General features: G+C 44.1%; 1 long non-coding RNA gene across 1 annotated transcript; it reads right to left on the bottom strand.

The window, feature by feature from the left end:
- On the bottom strand, positions 1 to 26,916 carry LOC137649993 (uncharacterized). Its single transcript, XR_011045890.1, has 4 exons — positions 26,840 to 26,916; positions 26,184 to 26,419; positions 19,971 to 20,081; positions 1 to 337 (listed from the first exon to the last, which is right to left on the bottom strand). It is a non-coding gene; the product is annotated as an uncharacterized lncRNA (long non-coding RNA).
- Between the last annotated feature and the right edge of the window lie 851 nt (positions 26,917 to 27,767).

Here is a 27,767-nt window from a genome sequence, read left to right as displayed (position 1 = left end):
AACCTATAGGATATAAATAGAGTGAACACTATAATACAACTCTCTAAAATTTCAATAACTCTGGTAAATTAAGTATTTCAAGATATTTGCAGTACTGTACTGTAATATTATTTCTCATAAAGGCTTTTCAATACTCCAGAAAAGTTTGATGACAGAATGGCTGCTTCAGTTGAGACGATTTGATACTTCTTTCAAAATAAGAAATTAGTAAATTTCTAGTCTTCCTCAAAAACTTTCTGGATGATGTCATTAGAAATGTCTGAATATACTTGCTGCTTAATTTCCTTTTTTGAGAAGGATGCTTTCAATAACTTCCTTTTCTTTTGTGGATTCTAGTCTGAAAAATAGATAAAAGATGTTAATTGTACAGATATATGTCTTATTCATCTATTTTACTATGCACTTCAATAGCAAGACTATACTTTTAGTAAATTATTCTGTATGATTTACTTACAATATAAAATATAAAATATTCTAATGTAAAATATATAAAATATTGGAAATAATGGCAAACTAAACATGTTCATGACATTTATAACAACAATTATTACAATCATTAGTTATATCTTGTATTACTTCCCAAATCCTAACGAGGAAATATTTCACAACAATCTAATAACCGGCCTCACGTGATCCACTGACATAATATAACTCCTTATCCTTCAATTTTCTTCAAGAGATACTCGATAACCCATAATTCCCTACATAAAAAACTGTACCTTCTGAAACAGATGATGCCTGGGCAAACGCACACAATACTCAAAATATTTATAATAAAATATGTATAAAATCTGAGCAAAAATAGGATTTACTGACACGGTAACAGTCACAGTAGAATATTACTCAGTATACAAAAGTATAGTGGTGGGCAAATGAATAATTAGCAGTTTTTTCACTCTCCTAAATACAGACAAAAAAAATTATCTACCACTTCATAAATTTACCAAGCAAATGCATCATTCTCGTAATTGAAATGACATGCTAAATTTTCATTATGTATTGTATGGATACTCCATAAACTAACTCCAAATATCCTATCATAATTAATTTACGAGGATTTCTTTGGTTACTCTTCAATAAATAAATCAGCTTATTCTTCCCCTCTTCATGTGGCTTATCTTGCCTTAAACTATGGAAAATGGAAAAACTTATCACACACACCGACTCACTAACCTAGTCCTGGTTAGTTTATTGACTAGATTATCAAACATAATTGTTCTTTACTTAGTGGATATATTTCATCCATGGACTAGCATCCATCCAATACTATTAAAATGACAACCTGATCTTATCGGAGTCAAATCTTAAACGTTCACAAAAACAGAACAACAATAAATGCAGACATTTCTAGTCCCCTGTAGGTTAAGGGCTCAGACATGACAATTAATGTCTGACTTTTTCATAACCATGCTGGTCATTGCTGATTGGTAATGGTGGGAGATTTCGTGATTGCTCACAGCAAACCAACTTAGTAGGGGTGGCTCAGACCAGTACAGCTTTGCCGATCATCGCAATACGCAAATGTTGTTGTTGTTGGGGTATTAAAGCCAACACTTGTTGTTGGCACGGGCCTTTCCCTTGGTTGGCCCGTAGAATACGCAAACCCTTTCCCACATTAAGGTATCCCTACCCGGAGTATTACTTTAACTGAATGAAAATTTTATCCAACCTTAACCATTTATTATTCAATCTGGGCTTTGCCTTCGTACACCAAATTACTAACCTTATTTTACATCAACTAATAAATTGATTATCGTTTTGAATCAAACAATTGTTTACACATTACCAATCTTTAGCAAAAACCGGCATAACTGACAATTGTGGGCTCCTAGATTTTAGTGCTCCTTTGTATGAATCTAACCTTTGGGTTATATTCATACTGTATCTAATAATTTATTAACAATGGCTTAGATTAAGCCAACTATCCTACAACCTTAGTAATTAATAAAAATATCATAGAATCATAAGTCTTTTACTGTATTCCTCTTTACTGATATTAGGAAGGTTGTAAGTTACTCATATAAACCCACCTGTAATATAAGGCTTTTAATTTAGTAGTGTGTGTGATGGTACCTGGGTATGCAACTAAATAGATAATGAATTACCTAGAGTAGCTATTAGTTATTATATCAAAATTAAACAAAAATTTTTATAAATGGAGTTAAAATATCAAATGAAAAATGCATGGCTTAGAAAAAATTTATGCAAAAAACTACAGATTTTTCTTCTTACTGGAAAGTATACACGATTGTTAAGATGTCAGGGAGACTACAACTGATCAGTTTCCTCGCCTCTAAATCTGAATTCCTCTTTAACTTTGAGATTCAGTGAGTGGGGAGATCTATTTCTCAGGGAACCAGCACCACTACTCCCAATACAAAACTGAGCACTAACAATAAGTGCAAGAACATCTATTTGAATTACCCAGACAAGTTGGCAACTCCTGTATATACTTACAGATGTTTCTTTCCATAAAAGTAAACTACCATCACTCACAGCAGGCTGGTACCACACTTTCCCTCCCACAAGAAGAGAAAGTGTAAAGTCAAGCAAACATAATCCCTATCAGTTGAATTCCCTGGACTTCTTGAAAATTTTTGTTGTTCTTCTCCTGGAAGTAGCAGCGTAAGTTACAGTAAAGAAGAGGGAAGAACATAAAATTTACCCTCACAGGCTCGGACAGTACAATGACAAGACACTCACAGGGAAAGTGAGGAACTCTAAAGAGAAACAGCAAACAGGATGGTTCCTCAGCATCTTCCTGGAAACAAGGCGGCATGGAAAGAAAAGAGATAAGCAGCAACCTTTCCCATGACACTCAGCAGTGGCTTCCTTTCATGGAAGTATATCGTAGCCTAAGGGTAGACTCCTTCCTGAAGATTCGTTATCATTGTTGTCATAATGCAATTTTAGCAATGGAGACAGCAAACTGTCATGCTATCCACCAAGAGAAAGGAGGAGTCGGCAAGATGCCAAGACTATTGTCCCACACGAAGTTATTGGATATAACTGCAAAACCTTTGTCTTCCTTAAAATACTTTGCACACAACAGTCTGTCAAAACCATTACATGAAAGAAAAATAAACATTAAAACTGCAAGATAAAGATACTGGGAGTACATCTATACTCTCTGCTGGCCATAAAAGTGTGAGCTCAGTGGCCTGTCGTGTGGGCAGGGCAGTAACCTAGCAGTAACTATCACCTCATTAAAATAGCAACACTCGGAAGGATAACTCCTTCGACAGGAAAAGAAGGGCGCTTCCCTCAGGAAGGATACCAGGGGAACGTCTCCCTTCGAAGCCAGATTGAAGACTCCGTGGGGCAGACTTAAAATTTTAAGACATTGAAGGTGGTTGTAGGAGGAACTAAAGTTCCCAGACAAACTCAAGGAGGAAGGACTAGAAGTTCCATTACTAACTTACGCAGGAAGGACTTAAGTTCCAAGAAAAACTGGTGAAGCAACAATTGAATGGCACTTAATTATTATCATTACTTGCTAAGTTACAACACTAGTTGTGGAAGCACGATGCTATAAGCCCAAGGGCCCCAAAAAGGAAAATAACCAAGTGAGGAAAGGAGATCCAGGGGTTTCATAACAAGAACATTAAAATAAATTTTTCATATATAACTAAAAACTTCAAAATAAGAGGAAAAGAAACAAGATAGTGTGTGCTCGAGTGTACCCTCACACAAGAGAACTCTACCCTAAGACAGTGGAAAACCATGGTACAGAGGCTATGACACTACCCAAGACTAGAGAACAATAGTTTGACTTTGGAGTGTCCTTCTCCTAGAAGAGCTGCTTACCAAGAGGAAAGTATCCACTGAACAATTATAGTGCAGCACTAAACCACTTAAGCAAACAAGATTCTTTAAAATCAGAGAGAGGAATCCAATGTAGTACTGTCTGGCCAGTCAAAAGGCTGAAATAATTCTCTAGCAGTAGTATCTCAATAGGTGGCTGGTACCCTGGCCAACCTACAACCCACTTTTCCCTTGGGAAAGGCACCAAGTAGGAGGGACTCCTTCCAAAGCCTCTAAGGGAAGACTGGAGACTACACAACTTCCCCTTGGACACCACAGGCATCTATAAGATGGTCAAGAAGTTCAACAACGATTTGGAAAAGCAGCAAGTGAAAGTTGCTTCCCTCAGGAAGGGCATCTGTCAGAAAACTCTCCCTCTAAAGCCTTCAGAGGAAGACTGGAAACTCGGACACCAGAGATACCTGTGGTAAGGTCTAAAGTTCCATAACAATCTGGAGAAGTAGCAACTGAATGGTGCTTCTCTCAGGAAAGGCACCTGGGAGGAAGGGCTAGAAGTTCTAAGACTATCTGGATAAGACACGGTCAAGACACTTCTAAGATCCCCCTTCAAATAGGAATGATCTGGCAAAGTTAAACAACCTTGGAGGTTATGTTCAGGAGTAGACCTCCATAAGGGCAAGACCCTGGACTCAAAGCTGAAGAAACCATTGCTATCGCCAGCAGCCCTTACAAGGGGAAGATCCTCTGGAGGGGAGACATCTCCCACTGAAGGTCTCACAATAAGGCAAGGGATGAAGAGGAAAACATTGAAAAGTAACCTCCTCCTCCTCTGGGAAAGGCTGTTCCAGCTCCTGCAGGGGAGGGGGGGGGGGGGGGAGGGCACCACAGGATTAACTGCCAAAAAGTCTTGAGGACTTCACATTATAAGACTCTTCTGTTTCACTTGGAGGAGGCAACTCTCTTGACTGACTAGCATCTGACAGGAGAGTGAGAAGGGAAGTCTAGATGTTAGATGAGATGTCTAGGCTAAACACCATCTAGGATGACTCCAAAGGCATGAAGACCTTTTCTCCAAGGACGACAAACCAACTTTTAAGTCCAATCCCCCGAGAGGCTAAGAACACAAACTCTAGCCACAGAGAATGTCTGTTTTCACTGACAACTGAAATATGACAAATTCGAAGATAATTTGTATTTTTCCTAACCATACAAACCTTAGCTATTTACATTGGGTTTACCTTTTAGCGCAGCTGAAATGACGAGCCAATAGTTTTAACGAGGGTTAATTACCCCCGCGCTAGCTAGCGGGGGGTAGGGGAAGGGTAGCTTGCTACCCCTCCCCCCCCCCCCACACACCGGTGATTTGCTTCACTTCACTTAGAGGTAGGACTTGACTTGGGGGTCAGGGATGGTGGGCATATATGTGTAAATAGCTAAGGTTTGTATGGTTAGGAGAAATACAAATTGTCTTCAAATTTGTCATTTGTTCCGTAACCGAAACACAAACCACGCTATTCACATTGGGTGACTTATCCCTTAGGAAGGGTGGAAAGTCCCCAGCCTTACTGACTTCGGCTTTGCCCGGGGGCTCAATCCCTCAGTGAGCAGCAGTAGAGAAAAGGAGCCCCTGCACCTCACAAGTTCCTAGCATCGCTAGGAACGAGTGGCCTACATAAGCAGTGTGTGGAGGAAAGTGTGACTCGTCCTATGAAGTTGACCTTGAGACCTTTAGATAGGAATCTAGGATAGGACGTTCCCAATACCACCTCGTCAGGGTATGGGGGACGCAACAGTATTAAGCTTAATACTAGGAGCACAAAGAAGCATGGGTTACCTGCAGAGGTCGAGGTCAGCTATGCGAGGACCAGGATGCTGCTTCCCCAAGAGAGGGGAGAATGAAGAAAGAAGTAAGGGTCAGACATACTCTTTCATTCACACGGACTAAGACCGGGTAACAACGCCCTCAACCTACTGCTACTTGTCCAAAAAGGAGCCTGAGGTTAGACCAGCGGTTGTGCAGCCACCACAGGGCCGATAGAAAACGTATCGAGGCTCCTGTGGGTCACGTCTTGCAGGTAGTGGGCTGTGAAGGACGTCTGACGCTTCCAGACCCCAGCTTGAAGTACCTGCGTCGCAGAGAAGTTTCTCTTGAAGGCCAGGGATGTAGCAACACCCGACATCGTGTGCCCTAGGGCGACGTGACGGAGGAGGGTCTGGATTCAAGGCATGGTGGATAACCCTTCGAATCCAAGCTGAGATGGTGTTCCTGGTGACCCTCCTCTTAGTCCTGCCTGTGCTCACAAACAAAGCTCGCACTTGAGGACGGACTGCAGCCGTTCTCTTCAAGTAGTGCTTCAGACACCTCACTGGACATAGTAGCAGCTGGTCAGGGTCGCTTGTTACAGAACGGAGACACGCGATCCTGAAAGAGTCGAACCGAGGATCCGGCACTCCAGGATTCTGAGTCTTGGCTACAAACTCGGGCGAACCTGAACGTTACCTCCCCCCATCCCCTTGAATGGGCGATGTCGTACGAGAGACCATGAAGTTCACTAACCCGCTTGGCCGAAGCCAAAGCGAGTAGGAAAGCCGTCTTCCAAGACAGGTGGCGATCAGAGGCCTGGCGTAATGGTTCGAAGGGAGGTCTCTTAAGAGCCCTGAGGACTCGAACCACGCTCCAAGGAGGAGGTCTCACTTCAGATTGGGGGCAGGTAAGCTCATAGCTACGTATGAGTAAAGAGAGTTCTAGCGAGGAAGATATATCCACGCCCTTCAGCCTTAAGGCCAAGCTTAAGGCTGAGCGATAGCCTTTCACTGCCGAGACAGAAAGGCGCATTTCTTCCCACAGATAAACGAGGAAGTCCGCTATTGCTGGAATAGTGGCATAGAGTGGAGAGATACCCCTCCCACGACACCAACCACAAAAGACTCTCCACTTTGCTTGGTAGACTCCCTCAGAGGACCTTCGCAGGTGCCGAGACATTCTCTCCGCAACCTGTTGCGAAAAGCCTCTCTCCGTGATTGATTAATTGATTGATTGATTGATTGATTGAAAATTTTCTGGCATTCTGACATCTAAGGTCATTGACGCCTATAGCATTATTATATATGAAAATTAAAAGAGAATTCAATTAAAACAATAGAAGTTAAGAAGTTATTACAATAGTTAAATAGTTTTCAGAAGACCTGCTTCTGAAATAAATCTAAAAATTCCACTCGCATAGTAGGACACATCATGTCCAAGAATCTTGGCAAGGATGAACCTGCCATCCTCACCTCGAGCCTCAAACAGATATCTATTTCTTAAGTTAGTAGAATTAGGGCATTCGGTCAACAAATGCCTCACTGTTAAAGGCACTAAACAGTCCTCGCAATACGGTTGGTGTTGGCTCTTCAGCAGAAACTCGTGTGTCAACCGAGTGTGCCCAATTCGGAGGCGACAAAGAGTCGTCTCCCATTTTCGGGGTATCGTGTTATACCTCCAAGGTGATATGATATTTGTTACTTCCCTCATTTTATTGCCATCTTGATTATCCCAGTGCTGTTGCCATTTATTACAAACCAATTTCTTGATGTAAGGTAGGATATCATTACAGGGAATGGGATGCCTCCTTGGTAGCAACTCGGATGCCGCATTCTTCGCCAGTAAATCGGCCTTCTCATTCCCAGACATACCTACATGTGCTGGAACCCAACAAAATCGAACTGTTATACCTCTCCGTCCAATATTAAAAAGCCATTCTAAAATCTTTAAAACTAGAGGGTCACTAGAATTAAAACTTGTAAAGCTTGAAGAACACTCCTTGCATCACTAAAAATGGTAAAATTACCCTCCTTTTCCAAAGCTATTTTCTCAATAGCAGTTAGTATGCCATACAGTTCGGCAGTAAATATGGAAGCTGTTAGAGGAAGTGCACCTCTACAATCAAAATCATTACTATGTACTCCAAATCCAACGCCAGCATCAGATTTGGAGCCATCAGTATATATAAAAGTCGATCCCCTATGTTCTTCGATATGTTCCATAAAAAGAGACCTGGATTCTAAGTCAGTCATATTCTTCTTAACTCCAATAAAGTATTTACGAAAAGATATGTCAGGTAATTTCCATGGAGGCGTTGATGATACCTTGAATGGAAGCACATTAATTATAATTAAATCCAGATTGTTTAATAATTGTTTCACCCGAAACCCAAAAGGTTGAGGAGATTTTGGGTGCAGCTCAAAGTAGGTTGAATGTCTTACAAGGCTTGCAGTCTGAAAGGCAGAAGAATTAGGGAGTCTTTGCAATCTAAACCAATACCGAATAATAGAGGACATTCGGTAAAGGTCTAGAGGCAACTCCCCAGCATCAACAAGGAGACTTGTGATAGGCGAAGTTCTAAAGGCTCCTGTGGACAATCTAATGCTAGCATGATGTATTGAATCTAATATTTTTAACCGGCTTGGGGCTGCTGACGAGTATATTTCACATCCATAACTAATTTTGGAAAATATCAAGGCCTTGTATAATTTTAAAATTGTATTGCGGTCTGCCCCCCATGATGTATGGGACAATACTTTTAAAAGATTCATAGCTTCAACACATTTAGCTTTTAATGCTTTTAAGTGAGAAACCCATGTAAGCCTACAATCAAATATCAACCCTAAAAATTTAGCTTCACTTGCACATGGGATCCGTTGACCTTTGATGTATATATCCGGGTCTGGATGTACTCCCCGTATACAACAGAAATGGACAATTGTAGTTTTACTTGTTGAAAACTTAAATCCATTCATATCGGCCCAATGGATAATTTTATCAATAGAGAGTTGGATTTTTCTCTCAACCATTGCCATTCTGGCCCCAGCAAATGATATGGAGAGATCCTCCACAAATAATGTTGCGAGAACATCCCGGGGAATGACTGATGATATCCCATTAATTGCTAGAGCAAAAAGGGTTACACTCAGCACACTCCCCTGAGGAACTCCTTCCTCCTGGCATTTACTCTGTGATAGAGCTTCCCCAACTCTCACTTGGAAAACTCTATGTGAAAGAAATGACTGGATGAATATTGGTAGCTCTCCTCTCAATCCGCACTCATGGATTCTTTTAAGTATACCGTATCTCCATGTGGTATCATATGCCTTTTCAAGATCAAAAAAAGACTGTCACATGGTGCTGTTTGGAAGCAAAGGCTTCACAAATGGAGGACTCAAGTTGTATCATCACATCAGTCGTTGAGTGCATTTTCCTGAATCCACATTGAATGGGTGATAAAATACCCTTCTTTTCAAGGTACCACATCAGTCTTACATTGACCATCTTTTCCATGATTTTGCACAAACAAGATGTCAATGCAATTGGCCTATAATTTGCTGCTAAAAGCTTGTCCTTACCGGGTTTTAAAAAGGCTAGAATAATGGCTAGTTCCCTAACACTTGGATAACTATGATCATGCCATATTCTATTAAAAATGCTTAAAATAAATAACTTTGTGTTAAAATGTACGTGTTTAATCATTGCATATGGAATTCCATCGGGTCCAGGGGCTGTATCGTTACACGTAGCAAGAGCAGAATCAAACTCTCTTTCAGTAAAAGGAGAATTATATGACTTGCTTTCTTGTTACAAAATTTAAACCTTTCTTTTCTTCAATGCTCCTATACTGGTGACCAGGAGCTGTTCCACACTTGCAAGATACATTTGAAAAATGGTCAGCCAGGGCATTGCTAACTTCGGTTGCTCCAGTCATATACTGGCCATTTATCTTTAACACTGGTGGTGGGTTTGGGGTGAATTTGCCTGCTATCTTCTTGACTTTCCTCCACACAGATGAAGTTGGTGTTCTACTGTTAATGGAGGAAACAAACGACATCCAAGACTGGCGCCTAGCTTCTTTCATGGCACGGCGGAACTGTGCTCTACAAGACATTTCTTGTATATGACTAAATTCTCCTCAGTACGGCGCATGCGCAATCGAGTTAAAGACTTTCTTGTGGCTCTGTGCAGGGCAGTTTGTTCAGATGACCACCAGGGGACTGGTCGTCGTCTGAATATCCCTGTTGTTTTGGGAATGGAATTTACTCCTGCTGTATGAAGAGTTCCATTGAGTAAGTCCATGGCATCATCAACACTTTCAAACTGTTCTGCATTTCCTTCAATTTCACTTAGCTCCCGAAATCTATCCCAGTCCGCCTTATCAAGATTCCATCGAGGCGTTCTCTGTAAAGGTGGACCATTGTTGGTGTTTATAATGATTGGTGCATGATCACTAGTATGCCAATCATCTGATGTTCTCCAATTAAAATCGAGAAGACAGAGCTTGCAACTGATAGGTCAATGCAGGACAAGGTACCTGTCTGTACATGAAAATGTGTGGGCTCTCCTGTATTGAGGAGTCCGACATCTTCATTCTCCAAAATTGACGAAATAATATTACCCCTTGCATTTGCTAAAACATCACCCCATAAAGGATGTCTACTATTAAGGTCTCCTAGTAAGAGAAAGGGTTGTGGGAGTTGTTTAATCACTTCTACTATATTATCATATGAGATGTTGTCATTTGGAGGCAAGTAAAGAGAACAGATTGTGTATTTTCTCCCTATATCAATCTGTACAGCCACTGCCTGCAGAGGGGTACAGATAGACAAAGATATATGGGGAACATCTCGACGAACGTATATAAGACTTCCCCAATGGCTCCCTGCTCGTTGATCATATGGTGTCCTATAGCTAACATACTCTCGAGGACAAGGAGTATTAGCATCGAGCTTGCTTTCTTGTAGACATACTGTTATAGGGGAGTGCTCACGTATGAGGAGCTTAAGTTGTTCATATTTCGCCCTTAAACCCTGGCAATTCCATTGCAGAATGGAGGAAAAAACTATGGTTTATTTTTTGGAAGACACCTTAGATGAAGTCTTCCCATTGGCAATATTTGATCTAACAATATTTCCCGGAGGTAACTCTAGAGAGGATCTTGATATAGTGGGTTTTCTGTTTCTCTTTTTCTTTGTGTCCTTTTGATCTAATTGTTGAGGAGGATGGTGGACCTCAACTTGAATTTCTGATTGGTTCAATTTACCTTCTAGTTGTTCAGAAACATCAGCAGACAAGATATCATATTTATTTGAAGTCGTGACTTTAATGTTTCTTATGGTAGGAGGCGAGAGAGATGGAGGTCTCTCTCTTTTTCGATTAAAAGGTTGTGATCTATCAGGTTTTTGCACCTTCCCCACTACAGGTTCACCAGGTAAATTGGTTTCAAGTGCAACCTCCATCAGATCAGTCAAGGACACGGCCTGTGAGAGGTTTGTACTATTGTTTAAAATCGGAGTAGTTGGCTTTTGAATAATTTTCAGATCTTTAAGTATCCGTTTTTGATTTTTCTACAATTTCCGGATATAGATTTTCGATAAGCCTTTCAACCTCTTTAACTACTTTCATTTGTTTCTTTATCTTAGAAGTAGATATAATTTTCATCTGTGTGGTTTGGCAAGTTTTTCTTCAGAACCATTGAAAAAGGTTGCCCTGGTATTATTTGCTTTTCAAGAGCTCTTTTACGAGCCTCTTTAAAAGTAACCCTTTCCATGGTCCTAATGGCCTGTATTTCTTTTTCAAAAATAAACTTTACACAGCTTTTAGATGTAGCTGGGTGTGCTTCCCCACAATGTATGCAATTAGGGTTTTCTATGCATACTCCATGACTACTTTTTCCACAGTTGGCACAAACAGCTGGCTTATTGTTTAATTTTTCTTTACATTTCTGGCTTAAATGGCCATACATTTGACAATGATAACATCGCAATGGTGAAGGGATATATGGTTTTACCTTCAAAGATAGTCAACCAGCTTTTATAACATTTGGTAATCGGCATTGATCAAATGTTATAATCAGAGTAGCAAGAGCGATACGTTGTTCTCCAACTCTCTTTCTCATTCGGACTACTTTAACTACTCCTTGATTTTTTAGTTCATCCTCAATTTCTTTTTCCTCTATATCCAACAATTTTGGAGCATATATCACACCTCTACTCTGGTTGAAAGTAGGGTGCGAAACGCATTTTACGCTATGACCATTCAATGTTGTAAGTGTTTTCAACCTTTCACCTTGTACTGGGGACAGTGTCTCTATCAAGAGACTTCCATTTCCCTGGGGTAGAATTTTTGGCTGCCCTCCACATAAAGTAACTATTTCCCTATTAGCTTTAAAAACATTTATACGCTCATTTCTTCCGTTTTCAAATTCCAAGATAAAAAAATTTTCATAATTCACTACTTCATAGTGACCAGGTAATACTTCTACTTTTCTATATCTTTCTGTACTGTCATCATTTTTCACTCTCTCTCTCTTCTTCTCTAGCGTTTTATTATTCACATGACGTGAAAAAGGTTCCAACGTTACAATGCTAGAACCCGAGTTGGAGCTGTCTGTACCGAGGTCCATGTTTGTATTTTCCAGGTTGTCAACAGAGGTGTTGGGTTTTTTTGAAAAAGCAAGCCGGGATATCCACCTCTTATCGGAGGATGTCAGTCCTCCTATCCCATGTGGCCCAACACGAGAAGAGGCTTCAGTGGGGACCAGTCCTCTATTAGAGAGGGGCTGCCTCTCTTAAGGTGGGCGTACACTGGTCAGTGGGGGTAGTTAGCCCCTCCCACCGTCGACTCCAATGCCTGGCGTCACCCATTACCCGCAAATATGGGTGACTTAAAACCGGATCACTGGAGCCCGACTCTTAACAGACTTGGTCTGCACCCAATGGGGTCTGCCAGAGGGTGATGGCGTCTAAATTGGCACAGGTTGAGATGGAATGCCGTCCATTCCACACTGTGCCAAATCCAAGACAGTATCCAAAGTATAATCGAACATGCCAAAGTCATCAACAATATTGAGCCCAAAAGGAAGAGATGAGAGAAAAAAGACATAATGAAAAGTAAAAGAGAAAGTGCTGACTGATTTAGTTGGCTCGACAGCTGAGCACCGAGGTCCAATGGGAAGTAGTTCCCCCTGTTCATTAGAGCCCAGCTGCTAATCCCTAAGCCCCCCCATCCTCATCAAGGCTTCAGCATCTGGGGGGCCTCTCTCCGTGAGGAGATGCTGGATAGTCTCCAGGCGTGAACCCGAAGCGAGGCCACGACCTTGTGAGGGACGCCGGAGTGGGGTTGTCTGAGAAGCTCGTGTCGTGGAGGAAGTTCCCTCGGGAGCTCCGTCAGGAGCTGCAGAAGGTCCGGGAACCATTCCGCGGGATGCCATAGCGGAGCTACCAGAGTCATCGAACAGTTGACCGATAGTCTGGTCCTGTTGAGCACCCTTCTCATCAGACAGAACGGTGGGAAGGCGTACATGTCGATGTTGTCCCACCGTTGCTGGAAAGCATCTTGCCAGAGTGCCTTGGGGTCCGGGACTGGGGAGCAGTATAGGGGCAGCTTGAAGTTCAACGCTGTCGCGAACAAGTCCACAGTCGGGGAACCCCACAAAGTCAGGACTTTGTTGGCTATCTGAGGATCCAAAGACCACTCGGTACTCACTATCTGCGAGGCCCTGGTCAGACTGTCGGCGAGCACATTCCTCTTGCCAGGAATAAAGCGAGCTGATAGTGTTATCGAGTGGATTTCGGTCCACCTCAGAATCTCTACTGCAAGATGGGATAGCTGCTGCGAAAAAGTGCCTCCCTGCTTGTTGATATAAGCCACTACCGTGGTGTTGTCGCTCATCACCACCACGGAGTGACCCGCCAGGGACCGTTGGAACTGCTGAAGAGCCAGAAAGACGGCCTTCAATTCCAGCAGGTTGATGTGTAGGCACTTTTTCTGATTCTGACCAAAGCCCTGAGGCCCTCTGGTTCAGAACGTGCGCCCCCCACCCTTCTTTTGACGCGTCCGAAAACAGAGTCAATTCCGGGGGGAGGACGAGAAGACTCACTCCCTTCCGCAGGTTCTTGTCGACCAGCCACCACCACAAGTCCGTCTGTTCCAAAGACCCCATCGGGATTAGAATGTCCGGAGAATCGGATCCTTGATTCCACCGGGACTTGAGCCGCCACTGTAGGGATCTCATCCTGAGGCGGCGGTTTGGAACCAGACGAGCCAGGGAGGATAGGTGACCTAAGAGACGCAACCACGACTGGGCGGGGAGCTCTTCTCGCCTGAGGAAGGGTTCCGCCACCCTCCTCAGCCTTGCTATCCGGTCGTCTGATGAAAAGGCTTTGTGGAGATTGGTGTCTATCAGCATGCCTAGATAAACCAGTCGTTGGGACGGCTGCAGAGAGGACTTCTCGAGGTTTACCACGATCCCCAGATCCTGGCAAAGATCCAGAAGCCTGTCTCGGTGCCGAAGAAGGGTCGACTCCGAGTCTGCTAGGATCAGTCAATCGTCCAGATAACGAAGGAGACGAATACCGTTCCTGTGCGCCCAAGATAAAATCAGGGTGAAAACACTGGTGAACACCTGAGGAGCTGTGGAGAGACCGAAACACAGCACCTTGAACTGGTAGATCTTGTCGTCTAGGCAGAATCTCAGGTACTTCCTGGAAGACGGATGGATTTGGATCTGGAAGTACGCGTCCTTTAGACCCAGTGTGCACATGAAGTCTTGTGGTCTCACCGCAAGTCTGACCGTGTCTGCTGTCTCCATGCTGAACCGGGTTTGCTTGACAAACCCATTCAGAGCCGAGAGGTCGATGACAGGTCTCCAGCCTCCAGACGCCTTCTTTACAAGAAAGAGTCGACTGAAGAAGCCTGGGGAGCCGTCGACGACCTCCTGGAGAACACCCTTCTCTAGCATGGTCTCGACTTTGGCCCGAAGGGCCAGCCCCTATACCGACCCCGTGGCATAGGAGCTCAACGACACTGGATTCGCTGTCAGGGGAGGTTGAGATGTTGTGAACGGGACGCGATAGCCTTGGCCGATCACTGAGACCGTCCAAGCATCGGCCCCGTGTTGCTGCCACCTGCGGACGCAACGCTGAAGGCATCCCCCCACAGGTGTACATGCAGGGGGACTGCCACCCCTAGGGCTTGCGGCCGCGGCCGCTACCCCTAGGAGTCTTGCCTCCCCTGGAGGACTTGCCGCCCCTCTTGACCTTGGCTGGAAAGGGCTGGGGCTTAGACACCACTTTCTTAACTGCCGGTGCCTGCTTCGGAGCCTTACGAGGCTGCTGCTGCTGTTGCGGCGGAGCTGGAGGCTTATAGGGCCGAGCTGTAAGGGCCCTATGGAGGAGGGAGTCCATGCTGGATTTCCTCCACCTCTCAGCCGTTCGCTCCATGTCCTGTGGCTCAAACAGGTTCTCCCCAAGAAGGGAAGCATGTCTGAGCCTGCACACATCCACGGCGGGGACCTTCGGATGGAATCTCTCGGTCACCACATCGCGCCGCTTCAACACCGAGTTGGCCCACAGGGTGGTGACCTGGTGCGCCAAAAACTCGATGGAGCGGGTGCCCGAGAGTAAGAAGGTCTCCAGGGCCTTCCTATTGGTCTCCTTAGACAAGTCCTCGGAGCGCAATAGGATGCCCAGAGTTCCTAGCCAAAAATGCAGCCACGAAGTGGCCTGCATGGCACACTTCGCGACCTTTTCATGGCTCAGGATCTCTGCCGCCGAGAACGACACCTGCCGGGCAGAGAGTTTCTCAAGGGGAACTCCCTTCGCCAGCTCCTCCACGGAGTGATGGAGAGGAAAAGCGAGACTGGACTCACCCAAGATCTCAAAATACCTCCTCTGCTGATGACGAGGAGGAGGGATGAGCTTGTTCCCGGCAGAGGAACGACTGGAGGCGGCAAGAATCGCGAGCTGGGCGTTGGCCCTGGCTCTGGCACTCTTCAGACCCCGAGACCAGGGCAGTGCCGCACTGGACTTAGGGGCCTTCCGAACGTCGAACACTTCGTCCAAGATAGTGTCCTTGCCTTCACGGGGGGCGATCACGGGGTCCATAAGCCCGTTGAGTTGCCTCATCAGGCTCAGGACCTGCCAGAAGGCATGTTCAGATTCCTGCTGATCTCCTCCTTGCGGGCTGGCAGCTAAGTCTCCTGTCCACGGGGAATTTCTTCCTGGGGTGAAGCGTGGACGTTCCCCCTGGGAGCCGCGGCTTCCTGGCGAATCCTCGAAGATGATTTTGGGACAGTCTTGGAGTCCCTGGATTCCCTCCTGGGAGGGATACAGGATCCCAACAAAGAGGTTCGAAGAGCCCCTTCCGCACGAGACGACTCTCCTCCATGAAGAGAAGGCTCCCCCCTTGGTGCCGAGGGGAAGACTACCGCTTCACTGGACTCACCCGAGGACGGAAAAGCCTCGTCCACGGGAGAAGGAGAAAACGCTCGAGCAGGAGAAGGGGCCTTCGCGACAGACCTCTTGGGAACCAACTTCGCCCTGGGGGAAGTCACCACGAAGTCCACTCCTCTCTTTCTCTTCAGCGTAGGAGAGGCAGCCGTTGGTTTGTTGCCCTGATCGGCGAGTGGTGGTTTCATTACCCTCACCAACGCCCGCATCAGAGGACCAAACCAAGTCTGTTGCTCCACGGACACAGAGTCCGAAATCCTCGCTGGAGGGAAAGGGATTGGGCGATCCTTCTGAGTGGACACCACTGTACCTGCCTGAAAAGAAAGGGGGGAAGAAAGACGCACTAACCTCTCCGCAGTGTCTTCCCTGTCCTGCACAACAGTCCTGCGTTTAGATGGAGGCGATCCAGAGCGCTGTCTGGAAACACGCGTTACTGCTGCTATCACGGGCGCGCAGGCGAGTGGTCACGCGGGTGCGCAGGCGAGTGGGCGCGAGGGCGTACAGGGGAACGAGCGCATGGCCGAGCCGGCAAACGAATGCGTTGGCGCGGTGGCGAGGGAACGCGTTGCTGCGTGGGCGAGTGAAAACGCTCCGAAGATCGCTGGCGACGTAGGTCAGGAGACCTGTAGCGCGAGGGAGAGCGATTGCGAGCAGGCGATCGGTGGTGAGCTGGCGAACGCTGGTGCACAGGTGAGCGATGGCGCGTTGTTGCATGGTGACGCGTTGGCGAGCGATAGCGCGCAGGACGCGCAGGTGAATGATCGCGCGAGGGCGAGCTAGCAGAGGGCGAACCATGTCCTTCCAGAATTTCTGGCCGACGACGCGTTGGAGACCGCGTGCTCGCAGGCTGTAAGTCACGCGGGCGGTCCGGAGATCGCCGATGATCAGGTGATCGTTGACGTGTAGGAGAACGCTGACGAGCAGGCGATACTAGGATCGTCTGTGAACGCTGGAGAGCAGGTGATCGCTGGCGAGCAAGACGGCGACGCGTGAAATCCTGTGAAGGAGCAGTTGGCGCGGCGCGTTCACGAACAGGAACAGGAAGAGCGTAGGCGCGTGGGCGAACATGTTCTTTAGAAACACGCACTGCAGAACGCGGACGATGTTGAGTAGAAACAAGATGAGGATCGCGAGAGAGCTCAGGAGACTGATGGCGCGCAGGGTGCCCCTTTGCCCCGAAGGGACCGTTGCTCGTCGGGTGACGAGGTCCCCAGAAGGTTAAGTTCTAGCAGGAGTAGAAGACCGGTCCCCAGAGAGGTCCAAAGGAGCTGGAGCTGTAGGTTGAATACGATGAGGAGAGTCCCCTTCGGAAGAGGAAGATCCAAAAAGGCGCCTCTTAACACCCTTATAAAGGGATGGGAGGCCCTTGCGACGCAGCGGACGGTGAGCCTTACAGCGAAGGCGGCCACGGGGAAGATCATCAGGACCATCAGTCCTCCGAAGGGGAGTCTCAGTCAAGGCACTCCCCTTAAAGGGAAGCTGGACAGCAGACGAGCACGTAGGACTCACTTCCCCCTTCGAAGGATGTACGGAAGGGGGAGGAGAGCCGTCAGCGCCAACATCCTCAACTGCACCTGCAGAGGATTGCCCCGCCCCGTCGGAGGCCTCTGCCACCACGACGTCGACGATAGACAGAGGGTCTACCTCTGCTACCGCCGGCGACTGCTTAACGGCGGCCCCCAACGAGACAAGGTCAATCAGGGCAACCCTGGAGGGCAAGCCCTTAAGCCCCAGGGACGACCAAATCTGTAAAAGATCATCATTAGACAATGAATTATCAATAACATCCCCTGGAGGAGGAGGGGCAACCGCCCCGCAATGGGAGGCGATGCCCTCTCCCCCCACCCAAGGTCGGGAAACAGAACTAGGGCCTGCGCTACCACTCGGCCGACTCTCCTTAGGAGCCGGACGAGGGGGAGCTTCGGAGGAGGTTTGGGCGACGAAAGAAGAGTCCCGAGAACCTTCCTCCTTCAAGGCAACCCCCGAAGGAGAACGGTCTCTCTTGGACTTCTTCTTACGCCGGCGGCCAAACCTCTCCCACTGGGAGGCAGACCACTCCCTACACTCACTACACGTTTTCCTGGTCACACCGTCGGCCCCGACACTGCGGGCAAAGGGTGTGAGGATCCGTATCCAAGGCCGACATAACGGTCCCACAAGGGTGGCCGGCAATACCAGGGCACGTACGCATAGCAAACACACACACAAGCTGTAGAGAAAAAGCAGAAAAAAAGATTAAAGGCTATCAACGAGGACGATGGACAGACACGTCTGTTCATCGCCGAGCCAAAAGTGAAGTGAAGCAAATCACCGGTGTGTGGGGGGGGGAGGGGTAGCAAGCTACCCTTCCCCTAACCCCCGCTAGCTAGCGCGGGGGTAATTAACCCTCGTTAAAACTATTGGCTCGTCATTTCAGCTGCGCTAAAAGGTAAACCCAATGTAAATAGCGTGGTTTGTATTTCGGTTACGGAACAACTACGCGATTTCAGCCGTGGGGTTAGAGAGGCTGTTGTCTGCCTGCTATCAACAGTCATTACCCTCATTATGATTATAACTGCCATGTTCCAGCTTCGATGTTTTCTCTTCTAGGTAAAGGACAATGGTTAGCATTCGTGTAGGAACAAATATCAATTAAACTAAATCGGTCACCATTTATGTCTAGCCTTTTCAATCATTGTTGATTCAAACTAATAATTTTTGTTCCTCGACCCCTAAAATGGTGCAACTATTGTAGCTTCCCAGTTGGAAATGGTGCTTTAAAGGTGGGGATACCATAAAAAGTTTATTACACAATGTACGAATGACAGACATGCATAAATCACACAAAACCAGCAAGAAAAATACATAGCTTAAGTGTGCTATGGCAAACCTTGGATCTGGGTGTGGAAAACAGAGTAAAAGTAGGATGCATCATATCCAAACCACACCCACCTAATATAGCCTAAGGTGCTAAGAGGTCGCCCTCATTGAGTGGACTCTTCACTCACTGTAACTACCCAATTTCTTAATGAGGCCATGTTAATTAACCTTACACATCACACTTACCTTACCTTAGTGCCATTATAAATAGATTGTATTCCCACTAAGTACTTATGAAACACTTAGCAGCCTGTGAGTAAATGAAGTAAATAAATTTTCCCCCAAAGGCACTAACTACAAACATCAGCACTTACGCAACTCCATCAACTAAAAAAAATAGAGGTTATGTGAAAAAAAATTCTGAGACCTGTAGCATAACACTTTTGGAAGTTAAGTTTGGTTCAAAGGGTCAGTAATTAAATATGTAAGAGATTAAAGAGTCCTAAACCCATATGACAATAGCATAGGCACAATTACTCAGCATTAATTTACAAAGAACCAAAAAGATTTAGACAACTGTTCTTTGGTATATACAGTACAGTATATGTTAACTTTAATTTCTACCCAAATACATGAACCATACAGTATATTTTTCCTACTCTTCATTCTGTGCTGTATCCCTTTCTAACTATGAATATTGGGGCAAACCACCTGTTCATTATATGGCCTAAACCTCTCATAATAATTCTGAAGGAACCCAGTGCAAAACCAATCATTTGGGGAGGGGGGGGGAATAAAAAAGTCAGATCAGATGAAAAAATATATGGTTCATGTAATTGGAGCGAAACTAAAGTATCGTAATTACTTATGATTTACATCATGTATCTCAAATAGTTTTTGAACTGATGTGGCTCACTATAAAAAAAAAAAAATCTCAGTTCCTCTGTTCTGGCAAGCATAGATTACTATCAAATTATCATGATTATCTATAATTTATATCACATTCCTCAAATGGTCTCTGCTCTGCTGTGGCTCACTTTGCTTGCAAATAAACAATCTCACTGCTCCTCTGCTCTTTCAAATGATACATGGATGTAAGGAATAGATATTAAAGTATTAAAGGTACACATATTTACAATAATCCTTACCTTAAAGTTTGGGAGGTTGAAGATTGAAGGTCCTCTGTAGAAGAATGGGGGCACTTAAACTGGTCCTTTCATGGAAGCAGGAAATTATGTAAATGTTCGGAACTCCTCATGCTGGTGAAATGAGCTCATATTAGTATGATAGTACATGAAAAACCAAACTAAAAAAGGGTTAAAATCCCAAACGTTTATACTAATTTGTAATTTTCCTAGCTATAAAAACTTGAGTCCTTTAATTAAGGATATCATCTCAGAGTGAGCTGGAATCGGTCATTAAAAGTTGGATAATGAGTGGTTATCCAACTGGGTAAGTAGCGGGGCAAGGAGCCCCACCCTCTTCCAGTATGATAGTCTTACACTTTCATTTTGATTTTTCAGCTCAGGATTTAGAGGGGTGGTTTGAGAAGGGAAGTTTTATTAAACTAATCAGGTTTGTATGGGTAGGAAAAACCCAAATTGCTTTAGAAATTTGTGATTAATTATTAAGCAGCATACAAACCCTTGTCCTTTAATAAGGGAGACACACTGCTTGCTGGGATGGATATCCCATGGAACCAATCTGAAAGGTTCAATTTCTTCCCCGGAAGTGATCAATACTCTAAACATGAAGCAAAAACCCTTGTCACGGGAGTCCTTTCCTCTAGAGGGGTAACACCATAAGAAAGACTGCAACTCGCCAACTTTCTTCACCATTGCTAGGGATAACTGAAAAAAAAAATTTGGAATGTTAGATCTCAGTTTGAAAACCTTCCAAAAGGCTTAAATGGGGTATACATTAAAACCTTGAGGACCAAGGGCACATCCCGTTCAGGGACCTGAGGCCCCCGGGAGGGTAAGATAGTTTGAAGCTTCTCAGGAGCCTAGATAACTCCCAAGAAGTGACTTCTAAGTCTTTCAGTCAGAAAACCACAAAATCGAGCAGTATCCTTTGAGAGCTGCAACTCAGAAAAGAATATGGAGGAGATCTGTAACCTGTGTTAAGAGTTGCTATGACCAGATTAACCCCTAAGACATCAATAGCAGAAGATGGACCATTTGACTTGGTAGACAGCTGTACAGGACCTCCAGAGATACCCAACATCTGTGCAGTGCCTCACAAACAGCCTTTCACTCGGAGGAGATGCAGGATAGTCTCCACCCACGAAGTGCTAAAGACTCTATAGCATGGTGATACCTCTGACAGTGCGGCCGACAGAGAAGATTGGGCCACAGCGATACTCCTCTTGGGACCTCAACCAGAACAGCAAGCAGTTTGGGTTACAACTCAGCATGAAGCATTCTGAGAGCCAAAAGATTATCCTGATTCCTGACATAACTAACATACTTATTACCTGGCAGATTAGGCTGAACGGCGGAATGGCGTACATGTCCAGGTAATACCATGGGTGTTGGAAGGTGTCTTCGAACAATGTCCATGGTTCCGGAATGAGGGAAGGGAGCTTCCTGTTCAGTCTCATAGCGAGCAGGTCAATGTCCAGAGAGCCCCACAAGGCAAGAAGGCTTTCTGCTACCAGGTGTAGAGACCACACTGCTGCTACAAACTGGTTCTGGTGATCAAGTGTGTCTGCTAGTACATTCCTCTTGTGCAGAATGTAACCTTGCTGACAACTCCGGGGGATGCAATATCAGCCGGTATGAATCTGCTTTGTTAGCTTGGTAAGAGAGCATTAGACCGTCCGTCCTTGCTTGTTGGCATAGGCTACTATGGTAGAGTTCTCGCTCATCCACACTACTGAATACCTGCTCAAACATTCAAGGAATGCTTGCAGTCATGGGAAGGCTACTTGCACCTTATTCAGGTGTGCTTCCCACCCCTCCTTCGATGCATCTGAAAACAGAAGCATGTGCGAAAACAGAGTCGAGTAGGACTCCCTCAGAGATTTTCCTCATCAAAACCCCCAGGCAAGATCATCTCAAGCTTAGTTCCACCAGAACAGAAAGGAAGAACGGGGGATCTCTGACTGCTGACCAGTGATCCTTCAAGCGCCATTGAAGGGATTTCTGGTGGAGGCACAGGTGATGAATGAGCTTCTCCGAGGAACAATGACCGAGAAGATATTGTCAATGTCAAGCTGGGATCTCTGTATTTAAAAGAAAGGGTCACACAACCTTCCTGTGGTTGCTGTAAGGAAGACTCTCACTGCTACCCTGTGTATCAACATGTCCAGGTACTTCAACCTCTATTTGGGTATGATATTCAATTTCTCCCAGTTTACCACAATCTCCAGATTGTGGCAAAACATGTGAATCTGATCTCGATCCTTAGGCAACTGCCCCTTTGCAGAGGCCAGGATCAACCAATTGTCCTCTAGTTCTATTAAAAGCATGAAATCATCTCTGAAAGCATGAAATCATCTTCCCTGACTGAAGACAGCTAAGAGCCTACGGTCTTTATCCTGAATTTTGTTTGACGAACAAACTTGTTCAACGGAGAGAGATCGATCACCGGTACCAGCACCATATCAACTTCTCCACCAGCAAAAGTAGACTGTAGAAGCCCAGAGATCCTCTCGAATGACTTGAGCCAATTCTTCTCCAACATCCTTTCCACCTCTGCCCATAGGGCTAGGGCTTTCATGGATATTAGATGCTCCAGTGGGAACTATCAGAACTAGAGATAGGGGAAGCCAGTAATCCAGAAAAGATAGCAAGTTACCATACCAGACACTAACCACCCAAGACTTGGCTCCATATCTCTGCCAAGTCACCCAATGGTGAGACAAGCAACCTACTCTTGTCAGCCAGTGAGTGGGAACACTGGAAATGTCTCCCTCTCCTCACTGCCAACCTTCTTATCAGAGGGGGCTGGAGTGATCAAAAAGGCTGTGCGTGCCCAGACTGTTTTTAGGAAGAGGTCACAGGTGCTGCAGGCTGGTGTCTTGGAGTGGGCGCAGAGCCTTTCTATGATCCTGACCCTGCAGGCTTAGTCGAACCTGAAGGTTAGGCTGCTGTACCATTTGAAGGGCCAGGGCCCTCGACAGACGAGAAAGCATGGTGAATCAAGAAATCCTGCGAAGCAGTCCTCCAAGAGTCCACCGCCGCCTGCACATTACCCTTAGGCAATAACGTAGCAGCACAATGCCACCTATGAGATAATTTTGAGATGTGAGAAACCAAATCATCTACCTGTATCCTTTTCAAGCCTCAACTAGCCTACGGGTTTGCTTACTTGTGGGCTAGGTCTGCTTTCCCACCCGAACGCACAAAACTCTTGTACTTTTCCGAATCCTCCAAAAATGTTAACTTCACAGACTTTGTGAACTATATACATAACTGTCCCTGATCAGTGATCAAGCTCGGAAACACTGAAGAGCAACCAATGCCAAAGCTTCCATGGCTGCAGATTCAGAGGCCAAATAGGACATGCCTTCTGACTTGAGTCTCTCCACCAAGAGTCACAGCGCAAAACCTCAGAAATGCACACATTGCATTCTCCGGCGAGTAGACCCTCTGCTACGTGGAAAGTGGTGGAGACTAGATCTTGCTTAACCTGCGGGTGTAGAGTGAATTCTCAGACCTACTGGTACAATGTGAATTCTCAGACCCACATATATGATCATACACTTGGTCCTGGGCCAAATCCAAGAGATCTTACCGGGTCAGCTCCAAAAAGGGCTTCAAATCTGGAGTGAGACAGTGTTGATCCATAACAGAAGTCCTCTCCATTGGAGTTGGCAAGGAAACCTCTTCTTGTTTTTCCTCCTATATCTATGTTTAACCATTGGCCATGACTAGTCCCTTTGTCCATGTCATAGGGTTTAGTTGTGCACGTTAGGATCGTCCTTTAGAAAAATGTATTTCCTGTAGTTATTCTCACTTGAAAACCATAGAAAAGTTCCATGTCAATTACATTGGTAGGCTACCACATGTGCAAATAACAATTTCCTAAAATTGCATAGTGTTATGCTATAAACATTACAAATTTTTAGGCAATACTTTTCTGTGTTTCTTTACGCACCACAACCGAACCGAGACGTAGCATCTTTTATTCCTTACCACTAGTCATCTTTATTCTCAGCTACAACAACAATTGGCAGAAGACCCCAAACATAAGGCGAGTCCCTTTTTTTGGATTTAAAGAAAAGCCATCAGAATTTTTAAAAACTATACCCGAAATAATGACCCATGGGCGGCCGAGTGCAGCTGAGCATGTACCGCTTGCCAGTACATGGTAGTAGTTATGTTTTCTATTCTTTGCAAGCGAAGCGAGTCACGGCGGCGCTAAACCATTAAAAGTTTTAAAAAAATATCTCAAAAATAATGACGCACGGGGCAGGTGCACTTCAATATGTACCGCTTGCCAGTGTTCAGGAGCAGTAATGTTTTTTGTTCTTTGCAAGCGAAGCGAGCCAGGCTGGAGCAAAAACTATTAAAGTTTTAAAAAGTATCCCCAGAATAATGACCAACAGGTGGACAAGCACAGCTCAGCATGTGTCGCTTGTCATTACATAAGACAGTGATGCTTTTTGTTCTTTGCGAGAGAAGCAAGCCACGGCGAAGCAAAAACCATTATAGGGGCTGTTTTTCCTGAAACAGTCTGGAATAGCTAAGTTTTTTCCTCTTCGCCAACAAACACCTGGTTGGTTGACAAGGCTAGATACCAGAATGGGCAATTAGCCAGAAATAAGCGTCAAATTCCAATGGAGCATGTTATTTACTACAGGAAAATTAATTGTGTGTTAGAAAATGATCTGACCAGATTTATAATTTTACACAATCTCAATGCTACTCTGTTCTGGCAAGCAGTATATGGATGTACTGGACTCGCCTATATGTGGGTCATTATTTTTGGGATATTTTTTAATTTCAAATGAGCAACAATAGCTATATACTGAATGGAAAGTTTTTAACAACTACCACAATATATGAAATAACATTAAATTTCAAAATAGATTGTACTACGCTTTTTAGAAGGTAGTTGTGCTGGAACTGAAGGAGAGGGTGGAGAAAAATTGCTGCCATAAGAAAATATCCAGGAACATGCATAAGTATTTAGAATCCCTTTTTTGAAGGAAAAAAAAAAAAAAAAAAAAAGTCGAAATAATGACTCATGGGGCGTGTGAGCACAGCTCAACATGTACCTCTTGCCAGTACATAGGAGCAGTAATGTTCTCTGTTCTATGCGAGCGAAGCGAGCCCTGGCAGAGCAAAAACCATTAGAAATTTGAAAAAATATCCCCAGAATATTGACCAATGGGGGAGGCGCAGCTCATAATTTACCACTTGCCAGTATACAGCAGTAGTGAATCATTATAGGAACAGTTTGCTAAAACAGTCGGAAATAGCCATTTCTCCTCTTTGCTGACAAACACCTGGTTCCCAGGCAGGTTGGTTAACAAGGTGGGGTACTGGAACGGTTGATTAGCCCCTGAAATGAGGGTCAAATTCCAGTGGAGCATGTTACTTGCTGCAGGAAAAAATATTTTATTCGACAATACTCTGACCTGATGTATAATTTTACCCAATCTCACTGCTACTCTGATCTGGCAAGCAGTACATGGATGCACTGGACTCGCCAATACGTGGGTCATTATGTTGGGAATAATTTTTACTTTCAAATGAGCAACAACAGCTATGTACCGAGTGAAAAGCGTTTTTAATAATTACCATACTACAAGAAATTACAATAAATTTCAAAATAGATTGTACTTGAGTTTTTTGGAGATGCCTTCTTTAGACTATATTCGTACTGGAACTGAAGGAGAAGGTGGGGAAAAAGTACTGTAGTAGGACAATAACTGAGAACTTGTGCATAAATAATTGGAATCTCTTAATTGGTTAAATGGCCAAGTAATGAGTACATAAAAAAAAATAACAACAGCTGGCAGAAGCAAATGCAAACAATGCATGCCCAGTAACTCTGTCTCCCAAAAGTAAACGGAATTAGAGAAAATCCAGAAAAAACTTTCCTAATACAGAAATTTGGTTTTATTTAGAAAACCTCCCATTTTCCTAAAAGATGACCATCACAGTATTTTTATTACTAATAAAGTTAATAAGATACAGCCTAATATATTCTTCGATAATTTACTGAAAATTGATAAATGGTAAACCTAACCTTTTCTTCTCGTTACATCATTCCCTGGGACGCACAAGAGATCTACAAAAAATTACACCAAATATTGGCATCCTATTCCCCTGAAATATTTATTTCACTCTTTTGTTTACATTTTACAAATGATGCGTATCCTCTCCTGCTTGTACGTTTGTACATACCTTGTGACCTGGGTAGGGGGTTTGGGAGACTTGCCTGCCAGCTAGGTCTGTGACCTTGGAAGGAGGGTCATGACCTGGTTAGGTCTGTGACCTGTCAGGGGGCCTTGTCCTGGTTAGGTGCCTGACCTGAACACTACTATGTTAGGTTAGGTGGGGTGTGTTGGGTTCTCAAAGGAGTTGATTAATCACGTTTTCCTCCTATTTAAGGTGACCCAAAGTCCCAGGTTCCCACCTGTCTGTCAGAAAAGAGGGATGGGGGTTACCGGAGGACGGTTCATTTGTGGAAGGAATAAAAATCAAGTTCATTGAAAGTGCGATATTTACAAAGTTTTTTTTTTCTATGTAATTCCGCATTCTATGATTTAACCAAGTAAACTATGAACTTAGACAAGGAAATTTTCAAAATGTAATCAGTCAACTGCCTTTTAAAACTAGGATAATAACCATCACACACTGAACTCAGACTTGCTCAGTACATAGAACTTGAACCTATGAAGTTACGCCATTGGTAAAATGTCTTGGCCTATGACTGTCAACTACAAACAGAGTAGAGTTACTAAGATTATAAACTACCTATCTATTGATTTTCTTATTTGAAAATAAGTCTAATGTACTTTGATTTACCTGACTTTGTATCTAAAATAAACGGTACCAACCTTGGAGGGAAACGTGGGATGTATTAACACAGGAAAGGCCAGCACCTAGGGGACGCAATTTCGTAAATGACACCCTCAAGCGCGGAACAATACATCTGGAAGGATTATTGGAACGTGGGAAATTTTTTTTCTTATAAAATCGTTATCTAATCGTGTCTTTATTTTGAATACCACGATAGAACAACAGATAGAACAATAGATATTATATTAAATGAATACATAACTCCGCTGGTTTTACGATTAGAGGGAGGAAATATTACGAACTACTTTTATGATTTTTTTTTCCCAGACGTTTTCTGATTTTCATGCAAGCAAGCAAATTCATGGTCAACCCATAAAGAATGTACACATTCGTATGCCCTCACAAACTTTATATATATATATATATATATATATATATATATATATATATATATATATATATATATATATATATATATATAGATATAGATATATTCACACATATTGTACATGCATATACTTTTACATGTTCATTGAAGGTAAAATGCTACAAATACCAAATAATATCTATGCTGAACGGTAACAATCCACTTCCTATTTGAGTTGCAGTTGATGAGGTATTATTCGTTTTGCGAGATGATAATAAGTCCAATTTAATATTATCTAAAATGCATATTTTTAGGTTAACTTATTTCTAGTTGATGGATATCATTTGAGGAGGAATTCTGAATCCTCCTTGCAATGCTTTAATTCGTTGGAGATGTGACTATCATTTTGAAAAAAAAATAAGCATAATTATATGTGAAAATAAACATTGTTTTCACTTTATATAAAATGTCATAATTCACCAAGGCTGTTCTTTACTGGATAAAAGCCTATGAATTCTAAAGGATGTAAGCAAAGTAAAATCTCTTACGGTAACCAACACTTTTTCATCACATGGCAGTAATTCTGTTGATCTAAAGAA

Source organism: Palaemon carinicauda, chromosome 11 (assembly GCF_036898095.1).
Source record: "Palaemon carinicauda isolate YSFRI2023 chromosome 11, ASM3689809v2, whole genome shotgun sequence".
NCBI classification, from domain to species: Eukaryota; Metazoa; Arthropoda; class Malacostraca; order Decapoda; family Palaemonidae; genus Palaemon; species Palaemon carinicauda.
Note: the sequence above shows the minus strand (reverse complement) of the source record. Positions and strands in the feature narration are given on the sequence as shown.